Source organism: Apteryx rowi, unplaced genomic scaffold, assembly GCF_003343035.1.
Source record: "Apteryx rowi isolate R43461 unplaced genomic scaffold, aptRow1 scaffold_48, whole genome shotgun sequence".
Lineage (NCBI taxonomy): Eukaryota > Metazoa > Chordata > Aves > Apterygiformes > Apterygidae > Apteryx > Apteryx rowi.
The window spans coordinates 1,591,780-1,604,548 of NW_020450738.1; the positions used below are offsets into that span (position 1 = coordinate 1,591,780).

Genomic DNA, 12,769 nt, shown 5'->3' on the forward strand with positions numbered 1-12,769 from the left:
ACACGTACACGGCGGCTGAGGCGCAGGGCGCGCAGCTTCGGGCGCCCCTGGCCGAGGCGGCCACAGCCCCTCTCAAACTACCCCCTCCCCGAGACGGGTCACTTTTGCAAGCCACCACATCATTTCACGATGTAGAAAAGTGCTCGGGCTCTAAAGACCTCTTACCCTTGCAGCACTCACGGGCCCCCCTACCAGCTGGAGGGGGTGTTGCGACCATACAAAAATACAAGAGTCGAAGGGCTTTCAAGACTCATTCCCTTGTACGCCTGCTCAGCTGCGGATGCGTTCGCTCACGCAGCTCAACGTGAAATGGAAAATGCTCGTTTCAGCAACCGCTCCAAGATCTTAGATTAGGGGTTGTAGCATTCTGGATTTTGCTTTTTTTTTTTTTAAAAAAAAGTTTAGTTGATTAAAATAAATGCTCCAAAATATACGGTGATATGAATAAGCCCAACGTAGCCCACACATTTGGACTTTTATAATGTTTACTCCTTTTATCATCCAGGTTAGAATCCTTGCCAGGCAGGTAATTTGCTGTCTCAGGGCTGCCTCAGAATACACCTGAAGAAGTGAGAAGGTAAAAATATGCTTAAAACCAGAAAAATGAGTAAATTCCAGTAAGAGAAGTAAATGCTAAAATTAGCATGATTTTTATCTTCCTGTTACTGTAATAATTTATTACAGAAGAATTTGGAAGTGTATGCAAAGGGTCAGCATGCATACAAAGCAAGCAAGCAGAGTTAAAAATGCAAGTAGGTGCATATACATGATTCTGCATAGAAATGCAACCAGAAGTATTCAAAGAAACCCCAACCAGCTGCAGGATGTTACCCCTATTTTCTCTTTTTCCATTTCTGTCCTTATGTTTCCTTATTGTCTATAATCATAGACTGTAAAATCAGAGCAAGGAATGTGTAAAACACCTCTGGATGCTAAGGAGTTAATTACTTAAACATATACATTTCATACACCAAATAATGTAAGAATAAAGCATGACTGACACATGAAACCATGCTGCTGCTCCTGGTATGCAGATTAGAGTGTAAGAGTGAACAGCAGACAAAAATAGGGATAAGTAGAGGGTTTTTTTTTTTTTTTTTATAGCCTCTGGCTTTCACACAACCAATTCAGCACACCATAGGAATCTACACTAGACAAGCTGTTAAAACATTATTGAACATCGTCAATATTTTACATTTTTGGTCCTGATTCTTTGGACTGACAACACTTCATTTTAATTTAAGAGGAAATACCATCCCTTCCATATATTTATTAAAACAAGTATACAGTGTATAACCACAAAAAGTATACCATGTATATAATCACAGGTGATTTTTCACACCACAGTGGGGCACATTTATAAGAAATACTGGTCCAGGAAGAGAAATGGTAGCTGAATCTCTTTTTGTGCAGAAATCCAACCATTAAAACATAGTATCTGTGTACTTTTAAGAACAGTTATAGATTGAGTAACCTATGTTCAGTATATTGGCCAAATGAAATCTAGGTCCCGTTTCAGTTCAATTCCCAGCAATCTTCTAGTGAGATTGAAAAAAAAAAAAAAAAAAAAAGAAGCCACTATAATCGTAGAAGACTGAGTTACCCTAATTAGCTTCACTCTTTCCAGAATTCACTCTAAATTAAAATCTATCTTCTCACCTTTAAAAGTTCAGATTACAAAACCGAGTGCATCAATAGCATAAAGTCTTGTTCCATTTCTGCTGTCATCTGTCAATTAGTAAAGCAAATCAGCTTTCAGGACTATCACACAATTCAGTGTATTTTTCTTAAATATTTAATTCAGCTATACAACACTAAAAGCATTCAAACACTGTGGTGATGCTTTACAGACTTTGTAGAATATTATTTCTCAAGAAGCAGATTTATAGAAAATTGAGTTTTAATGCTACTAAAGAACAACTGCAAGCTGCCCCCCCCCCCAGCTTTTTCAGCAAGTCATGTGGTAGCTTCCCAGTAAGGAGGAAACTGCATTTCAAGATGTTTACTGTACTTCCGTGTTTTCTTTGCCTTTTATTTTTCTTTTGAAGACTGACTGGAGCAACACGCACAAAAAAAAAAAACTAAAAACAATGCTGTAATTAAGTATTCTGAGAACATGCTGTTTCCTTGTTCAAGGCTTATAATTAAGTTAAATCATGTCTCATTTTCACGTCTCAGTTTCAGGGTTTGTTTTAGGGGTATTTTTAAACGAATGACTTTTTTTACTGTTTAAAGATGCAACTAGAGTCTTAAAGGCTGTAGTTTTATCTTCTAAACTTTTAAGACACACAGCAAGATCTTTTGTGTGGTTTTCTTTTGTTGTGTACCATATTCCATCCCTTTCTGAAATGCCACAAATTTAAGAGGTTACTACAATTCTCACTTTACGAGACTGCAAGCTGATACTCTTTATCAACTAAGACAAAAAGCTGAACGCAAAACCATGCCTTCTGTTAAACTAGAATAAATTCAGAGCAGTTCTATTGAAGCTGCCCCAATTCCGCAGTGTTAATCCAGAAGTCTTTTGTTTCCAATTACTATGCAATCTCTATCATCATGACAGGCTGTTGATGTTTTTCTCTTTCAAATTCAAGTTCAGTGAGTTCATGCAAAGGTTTTAAACAAACAGGTTCCCACAGATTTGGCTGCAGTAGTTTAAGATATTACTGCCCCCACCTGTCAACCCTGCACTATTCTTCTCTGAAAGTTACCACCTCCCAAGCAAAACAGGCCCTGCATCCACACGAGTCCCCTGTTGCGGCATGCCACCTTTTCTGATAACCTTACACCACTGCAGATAATACCACCATAGACAATTCGTCAAAGATGCAAAGCGATCATCTACTTTGGGGAGTTTTGCACTGATGCAGCAACATGGATGTAGACATGCTGGATAAACACCAGTGTAAAACAGGACTGTTGTCTGGGTCACTGCATACACCTTTGGACACCACAGCACATCTGTATGAGAGCTTTAGCCCCTACATACAGCTCCTCAAAAGAATACATGTCCTCTGGTTTCTGACTGACTCTACAAAGAATTTAACCGTTATGCAAATGGTTACTCTCTGGACTGGCATGAAGGCTATAAGTAAATGCTGCAGCAGGGAGGCCTTCCAGCTCTGGATCTGTTCTTTCTAGCCATCCTTTACAAATTTCAGTCATTATTCTATATTTATCTTGAATTCCATCCAAAAAGGATGTTACAAATAAAATAAGGAAATAAATTAACATTGCTTTTAGATGAGGACACCATTAATGCATCACTAGAACAGGACTTTGTACTGGGCTATCATGAGCAAAACACAAAATCAGAATCATAAATGGTAGGACTAAAATTTAGCTTATAATTATTTGCAAACTCTGTAGGTCATTGCAAGGGCATTTCCTCAGCAAACAAAATTATCCAGCACTAATAATCAGCAGCAATTCAAAATAAGTATGTGGAAGGGAAGATACTGTTCTAGGCAAATATTATATGGAAAGAAAAAAAAAAGTAGTAATTTTAAAATTGCATATGCAGAAAGGCAGCTGATACCACTATACCTTTAAACTTCATCAGCTATCCAGAGGCAAACACCTATATTTGTACCTCAACATAACACCTTGTTTTGAGATGGGCTCAAACCACAGGATTCAGGTTTCAAATCACCACCTTCTGAGGCAGAGACACAAAAGGCATAAGGATCTTAATAGCCAGCATGACTAAATTTCTAAAGAAAAATTCTTCAGACAATGAAGATCGCATAGCCTTTATACTTTTTTTCACTTTATAAACAATTTTGAAACAATCTTAGTCTATTTAAAAGCTTATATAACACTGACCATTGTCATTTAACCTTACCCCCGTCTCATGAGCAGAAAGCCTGCATTGTCCAAGCTCCCCGTGAACTCTTACTATAACTTACTTAAAACTTCTCTAGTATCAAAACTGATTCTCTGGCACTTACAGGAAAACACGCATGGGGACAACACTAAGAAACAGCTTGCTTACCCTTTCTGAAAAGCCTAAAACTAGCCAGTCATCTGTGACCACAAAGAATGCATGACTTGTCCCTAAATGCCTGAAACTAAATCCCTCAAAACATGGGTATCAGAAGTAACAAAATGTTTCTCCTGTGACGGAAGTTTGAGAGGCCTCATTGCGTCTTCCTAATGCTGCGAAGCTCTCCTGGCATTTTGCCAGCCAAGTTCAGGACATACCAAACAGATTAGAATGAAATGCATATCCATCCTACTGTTGTAATGAATGCTTTCCATGCAGGTATGTATTATGAGGATGTCATTAAAAATTTATAGCTGGTAAACTGGATGAGTAAACTAAAATGGATTTGGAGTAGCCAAAACACTTGGGAGCTGTATTTCTTTTCCTAGCTCAGTCGTTCCCGGCAAACCATTTGGGCAGTTCAAAACCTCAGTTTCTCAGAGTGTAAGTGGGGGCAGCTCTGTCAAACTCACTAGAACATATTCTGCTCATTTATTTCTGTAAAAGCAACCCAAATGCAAGCACCAGGGAAAATGCAAAATAACTAATGAAAACTGTTGATTCTCAAGAGCCACTTTTTTCCCCTCTCCTGAGAGATAAATGATTATTCTAGCACCTACAAGAATGGCCAGAAATCTTAACCAGTGAGGTCCTCACTGAATCAACTGAAGTCCCACTGACACAACAGCATAAGCTAAGAGTCTGCCTACGTATGAGAAGTCTTCACTTGTCAAAATGATTCCAGTGCAAACCCCTTAAATAATCATACTACATCCTCATGCAGTCCAGGATGCTGCATACTACACCACTCATTACACAGGCACAAATGTCTCCAGCATTAGAGTTACAGAAATTGACTCATATTAATTAAGTTGACATACTTCAATATGGGCTATTTTTTACTTAACATCTTAGTACATAAGCAGCATTAAAAATTATGTATTTTTTACTCTGAAAGAGAATAAGGAGTAATTTCTTTGATTACAATTTTCTTGTTTTGGYACCGGTCAAAAGCTGAGAGAGTATTTTGACACATGCACTGGAAGTGGGGAAGGCAGGCGGACAGCTGTATGGCCAACTATAAACACTGTAAAGAGCCTCAGGAACGTGAAAAGACCCTTGTCTCTTCAGATCAGTCCTCAGTGAAAGAAGTGCCTCACCTCTTCAGAGCAGAGGCTCTAAAATATTACTTACAGACGTACGGTCATTTTGTTCACAAATTCTCAGCGCAGTGGATCCAAATGATCTAGTGTTCAAATTACTACCTGTAGCGTCAACAGCTGCTACAAGCATCACAGTTGCATGGAAGAGCTATGTTTTCTCACTGCCGGGACTGCAGTTAGTTGGAAAGGTCTTTAACCAAGAATCTTAAAAAGAACCTGCCTAGAATCCTCTTCTTACTGAAACACTAAGATTATTTCGGCAAGGCAAAGATCTTCAGCTAGTATAAACAGGTATAGCTTTACTCATTTCAGTAGGTCTGTGTTACAGCTTCAGTTAACCATTTGTATCTAAATATTCAGCATGCATTTTGATCTCTAAAACATTTCACAAAAGTGCCAAGATATAATGACAGTAGTTCAAGTTGTAATTAATAGTGAGTTAAAGAACTAGCAGACACATAAGTTTTTTGGCACCTTTTAAGTAATAACAAAATAAACAGCATCCAGCAAATACTCATGTCAGAAGGTAAGGCTCTCTCTCAAAGGGCTGCTTCACCACAGAAAAACAAACATGATCCAAAAAGGATATTAAGCACTTACAAAATCTGTTCATTGTTAAAGGTTTAAGATGCAAAAGCATCTTGAAAACCTTACCACCAATAAAAGTGAAGCAGCCCCAAGGTCCTGGTTATGTTGACTCCCTCACCCTTTTTTGAATAAATGGGGTGGTCGGGGGGGGGGTTATTAGGGGCAGTCATATCGAGAAATTAAATTTTAAATGCCTGAAGCTCCTTCCAATCACATCAAAAAGGCACCTAAAATAGCAAACAACAAGAAAAAACAAAAACCCAAATACTATTTGATGCGTAGCATTCCTTAGGCATTCCTTTAGTCTACTGAGATAGTTCAATAAGCCCAGCAAAGTTTGAATAATTAGGGTTTTTTCTCAGTATTCCCTTCCGAGTCCTCCATATTTGGTCTTGGCCATGAAGTTTTACTTGGAGATCAACAGGATACAACGAAGCTTCCTTCTGAAGCCATCTTCTGCTTTGAGAGTTGTTAACAGTGGACAGCTTAATATTGACATGAGAAGGCCTCTGGATTATTGAAAGGAGTCACTGAGTGTTCAGTAAGCATCTTGCTGGTCATTTGAACCTTGAGATTTTTCAAGACCTCTTCTGTTTTGTTCTGTTTTGTTGTGATTCTGTGATTCTGTGTTTTCTTAATACCAAGGATGCTGAGCCACTGTTTATTCTTCACTGACTTCCCGGCAACGATCCATGATCTCGTAACCACAAGCTATGATTACTGCCACTTCCTCCTAGCAGAACTCTCCTAGCAGGGCTTATCTGTAAGCTGCAGTTGGCTCAGAAGGTACAGCCTGGCTGCCCTCTGTACTGTCCACACCCTAAATTATTCATGATACATGCGTCAGCTTATGCTACATGATAACTTTTCTTTAAAAATTCAGTGAGCCTGGCAATATTGAGATCTTCCCCTTCGCTCCCTGTCACAGCGTATCTGCACTCCAGATTGCTAAGCCTAGTACATGGCCCTTGTTTCACCTTTACTCATCTAACCTAAAAACTTCAGCAAGCTTACTCAGCCAATCTTTTTCAGTATTTATTATGAAAGCTCCTCTCCCAGCTAGAATCACTGCAAACTCAAGTCAAAAATTTCCTAGTAATATTCTTTCTCAACACAGTTACAAAAACATGAAGCCAGAGAAAAGGGGTATCTCCTGAAACATTACCTGCCCTAGCAACTGCATAAAATCCTGGCTCAGACATCAGAAGCATTTAGTGCCCGCAAACACAGCCTAATTTCCAGACTGGATCAGTAAAGGTGGCAAAAAGCAGTCCTATCTAACAGAGTGGGTCAAAGGAAGAAGACAGACACAAAGAAGCGCGGGCTTCTCAAAGGTGGAGACAAACAGCACAGTAAGGCTGTGGGAGGAAAAACGAGCTTAGGAAGACTGACTGGTCAACTACAAGGCATTTCTCTATTAGGCCTCTGGCCCTGTGAACTTGAGATGTTCCAGCTTAAGCAGCAAATGGCAACTTCTCTTTTCATCTTCCTGTTTTCTTCGCAGCACAATTTGATAAGTGTCTGGTGTTGACACATCAACCATGTCAAAACAAAAGAAAAAAGAAAATGCTGCTTCAAGGAAATGGCTTGACATCCAAAAGTCTGAAGGTAACTGGTCCATGCCTCCCACAAGCCTGTCTTCCCATCTGTATTTTTGTTCTGAAAGCTTGGCGTGTTTATCAGTTGTATTAGCATCTCAAAGAATACTGCATACAAAAGCATGTTTCAAGCTTATCTGCAATTTCTTAAAGCTTATTAGAGTTTTTTTGGGTTATCTATAGTTAATCCAAACAATGCACTTTTACTTTCTTCCCACTTTACTTTTCTCTACTTATAAACAAAAAGTTATAGCAATGAAAATTAATGTCTTTTGCACAAAAAGCAGTAATTCTGAGTGTAAAGTGCAGCACATATGAACTAGGAGTGGAAAAAGCTGGCTAAATTAAGTAGCATCCCCCTAGCCCTCTAATTCAATTGCCTATTATTGTGTGACCATACCTTGAAGCACAGCTTTCAGTAAGTCTGGAGCGGATTCTCAGGAAACATAAATCATTATGCATATAAGACATAAGGACATCCTCACGAAATACAATTCAAACTGTAAAAACATTAATAATAAAAGCAGTTAATACAGTCAACAGAATAAACAGGAGATCACAATTAATTTACATGCGAAAGTTTTGCCCCTTATAGTGGTACTTGATCTGCATTTGTCCTATAAAAGCTCTTTGTTCAGCTTAGAACTGATTTCCAAGCAAACCATAAACCCAAACCCCAAAACTATTTTTATATTACAAGAAATGGGGCCCAAGGAGGCTTATAGTAGGATAAATTATATGTACTTAAGGTTGCACTTTGGTTTACACATTTCAGTTAGCCTTCCTTTGTAGACACACCATGAGAAACTTTGTCCTGCCTTTTACAGCAATGCTACTTATCAGTGTAAAACCTCAGTTATCTAAGTGTATAACAAACTTCCTTATTTATGCAAAGCTAACTGTATTAAGCACCCCAACTGTATAGAAGTGGTTGTATCCCTGAAATTGTATAATCCTTAAAACAAATATAAAAAGAGTTGAGAAAGAGCCACTACCCCATTATAAAAAATTACCATATAGTAGTTGTGCAAAGTAAGCATCTGTAAGGCCAAGTTCATTCTCTGTTTTGGGGGGCTTGCTTTTATTTCTGCTATACATAACAGAACAAGAGATTTACAGAACCAAGCAGTGGCTTAATATACATTAATGGCAGACTGCCTTTATAAGCTCACATGGTAAGATTTTCTACTCATAGATTATAGTATCACTGAAGCAAGAAAGCCTTCTCCAAACATCATGCATTTCACTTGCATCTATTTTAATTTAATTGGCTAATGCATTTGTATACAGTTTGCCCTCTTTGGCCTTTCAAAAGAACCCAGAACCTCTCAGAAGCAAGCACTTTGTGTTCTAATAGATGTCTCCTAAAACACTAAGGAGTGAAATCATCACTGGGCTTCATAGTAGGGAGAAAAACGAAAGAGCAATGTCTTAATTCTTAGCATAGAAGGGCAGAGGTACACAAAAGCTGAGCAAAAAATCCCCTCAAAATAACAAAGCAATAAGCAACTTGTACTTCTAAATTCATAATTCTAATTTTTTTTTTAAGACATGTACATCAGTTACACAAACCAGACACAGATGCTTAAAAGGTGTAAGATTTTTTTAAGAGGCTTCTCTTGCAGACACAGAAATTGGAACAACCTTCAGTCCCAAATATTGAATTCAATTTTCCAGCCAGAACTCATTCATTCTAAAAAGGACAAATCAGTAYCACATTCCAGAAGTGTCCTTGTTTTTCTAAGTTTGTCAACTGAGAACTCCTACAGGAGCTAATAGTGATATGTTCATCAAAGCCTTTTTGAGTACGAAAAGATCTGGACCTCTTACTCTAGTTAAGAGCATCCCAAACCTTGCAATAGGAAAAAGAATAAAATAATGGTTAAATATTACAGAACTTTCAATTTCTGAAAATATCCATGAATTAGTTACTTAACTCAGCTGCATTCAAATAGCAGAGCAGGATTAATGGCATGGAGAAAAATCTGTAAGCCTTTCTGACTGCAAGAATTCAGCATCTTCTTCAAACAGGGATGTTTGCCAGACATCCTTTAAAGAAAAAAAAATCTTAAATATTACCTTATGCAGAGATGTCCTACCAAATTCACTGTTGCATTTTAACTTCTGGCAGCTATCACTGGAAAGATTACGCTTATCTAAACCTCTTCTAATTTAACTCAGACAGACAGCTGCTCTAGAAATAGTTACAGCAGCGTAAGATGTTACTGCTGCTCACCTGGAAGCTACTAAGCCCCTTCGCCCACAGCTGATTCACACCGAAGAGAGCACATGAGCGCACTCACCTCACTGCAGTATAAAAAGCTGATTAGTTTGAACTATCCCTGAAGAAGGCTGARTGCTTGCTTCTACAGGACCTAGGAGACCCAGGTTACTGCAGCATTAACTAAGGAGAAAAGGCAGTCACAGTTTATGGGCATTGGCAAAACAACCACAGAGAGCAACTTAAATACTTTATCTATATACACCTACAAAAGCTCTACATTCTGAATTACTCTTCCTAAGGTTAAGCCTTAATTGTYATTCTTCAACAAGCTAACTTAGACACTTAAAATTACAATTTATCAGCCATCTTACTCTACATTATTTTGAAGCCAGTTAGTTTTACGCTAGACTGCATGAGTTATCATGACAGCAACACATTTTCACTTTACGGTAAGATGGGCTGAGCCTAGCAGCCCATCTTTCCCTTCTGTACCGTTTCTTTACAGTGCGCATTTACCCACAATTTTATTTCCTGCTTTACCACGCACTTTTTCTCTGCATTGCTCCGGCATTGTTGTCAATATACAAGCCCTCAGACTCACTGAAAACATTTCAGCCATAATTCCAAACACCTTTTAAATGTGCAAAATTGCCTATCATGGTCAGTATCCAGCAATTCTCCAATTATGGTGAAGGCTCTGGGGTAAAACAACATCCATTCAATGACACTGAGAACTGAACAGCTTAAAGCAGACAAATTACTCCTGACAATAGCAGCTTTTTGTTTTTAAAGCTTTAGGGGATTACAGTGCAGTCTGTATTCTAATGAAGTGACCTCAATACCTTAGGAGCCTTTATTGATCAAAGATTATTGGTCTCATTCCATTGTCCTAGTGCCAATTTATTTCACAAAACTCATTAAAAGAGACACTTGTCTTGGCCTGGTTTTCACATATGAAACTACAAACAAACCAAGGAAAGAATTAAAGTTAATTTTTTTTTCACACCTATAAATGTAGCAAATCTTCAGCTGAACTCTGATTTTTACCATGTTTTAAGTTTCATTAGGGACTTGTAGACTGAAGATTTCTTCTGAATCATTTGCCACATTCAATGGATCTATGAAATCCACTTTGGATGATGATGCTTACAAGAGACTATTTTTATAATGAAGAATTTGAAATAAAATGACCATAGAGAACAATTGAGGGGAGGCTACAAAAAAGAATACATAAAAAAAAAATTACTTAGAACATTTCTGGCTTTGAATGTTTAAACCATTAGGTTACCCTTTTTAATTAATGCTAGTTCCTTTCCACATAAGCAGTTATCAAATCTAATAGGACTGGTACAGTATGTCTCCACACCTATGTATTAACTAGTTGTCTTTTAATCATTTGCCAAACTGTAGCTCCATCCCTCCATAATAATCAGAGCTTATTGTTGTGGTCTGCTTAAAGCCAGACTTTTGTTTCAGGAAGCTGGCATCTATAATCTTTACACAAAAATTATGTAAAGTGCAACTGAGTAGAATGTTTTTACACACGTGAAAAAATGTGTTTGCACTCATTTTTCAACAAAGAGAGAAGATGCTGTGCACGCCAGCAGGCAGGGAAAGAAAAAAAAATCCCTAACCAATGCTACAGATCATGTTTTTCTGCACCCTGAGAAGACTCAAAACTGCTAAGTTATTCAAGTGAAATTTGAATAAGCTGACTGGTATTTTGTGTCAAATTCAAACTCCCCTTAAGCATAGCTAGCAATCTTAAAAATTCTTCTAAAAACACCACTGTTTCTTTTCRTGTTACATTTTTCAAAATCTTTTAAGTACCTTGTTTTGACACTTCATTATACATACACTCAAATGAAAGCCATTAAAATATATTTTGCTCAATCCAAGCCTTTTAGGATGGAATTGGCTCCTGYGTTCTCAAGTTATTACTGTATTTATCATTGTGAAATAAGTCTTTTAATAGAACTGGACAGGACAGCTCAAATTTTCACAAGTTTTCTCACTAGAAGTTGAAATTAAGAGTCCCTTTCTCCTTATGTTTCAACAGCAATCAAGTTCTGCTACACACCTTTTAGACCTTCTGCATAGTTTTGGTAGGAGAACTATTCACTGAAGTGATCACTAAGTGCTTTGTTTCAGGAGGAAGTTCTCAAATTCTATAGTTATCTCCCTGTCGGCTCATGCTGACCCCCACTGCTTCAAGAGCAAGCCCAATATAACTTGTGCAGGAAGCCAGTGCTAGAGGCTACCTCAGACTGCTTCAGGCAAAACACCTATTTCCCACCTCACAGYGGTGAGCATCTCAGCATGGCCTCTCCCACACATGCGTAGCAGCTACATTTGAGCTGTAAATTCCCCCTCATCATTCTTCCATCAAAGTCCATACTTTCTAATTATAAAAAATTACCAAAGAAATGCCATTACAGATATACAAGAGAATGTACAGTGGTCCAAACAAGATTTCTGTCCTCTATGTAATATATTACCCGTGGGCTGCTCCATCTTTTCCTTCCCCGACCCTCCCTCATCCACAGCCCCTTGAGTTGTATAAAGCCTGGTGCCGTATACCTCACAAGAGATCTTTCTCCACGATCGCACAAGAAGAGATTCGCATTTAGTGGCTATGGCTCCAAGACAAAGTGACAAGCATCAAATTAACACAATTAACAAAAAGGTGGGAGCAACATGTTTGACAGCTTGTAAATATAAGCTTTTACCTCAATTGTTACACTACAGGCAACCACATTGGAAGTATCTCCAATTCCAACAAAAGTGGTGCAAGTTTATAAAGAACTAAAAATCTTTGGTTAGTAAAGCGGAAATACTGCAGGAACTGCAACTTCATTAAAAAATTTAGGAAAAGATCATTTCAGTGAGGCATGCACTGTTAAGAGAGCCCAGGTTTCTTAATGTCAAGCCAGCCAGAAGTTTTTTTAAAAAAGTTCACCTTCATATTTTAAAACCAGAACAAACCATGTCCAAACTACATATTCAAATTTTTATAAAAATTAAGGTTTAACATTTATTTTACATCTAGCTTTCCACATCCATGTGGGGACAARGAATCAGAATGTACATAACTATAAGCAGTGCAAAAGTGGTGCCAGTGCGAAGTCACAGATGCACAATAAACTGATAGTACAAGACTAGAGAAAATGAAGCTATGGATGTTAAGAATGGAGACCAAAAAAACAAACAA

At 38.0% G+C, this 12,769-nt stretch overlaps 1 long non-coding RNA gene across 1 annotated transcript; it reads right to left on the minus strand.

The window, feature by feature from the left end:
• Window positions 1-473: 473 nt before the first annotated feature.
• Window positions 474-12,071, minus strand: LOC112972184. Its single transcript, XR_003255571.1, has 4 exons — window positions 9,272-12,071; window positions 7,735-7,834; window positions 1,660-7,257; window positions 474-561 (listed from the first exon to the last, which is right to left on the minus strand). It is a non-coding gene; the product is annotated as an uncharacterized LOC112972184 (long non-coding RNA).
• Between the last annotated feature and the right edge of the window lie 698 nt (window positions 12,072-12,769).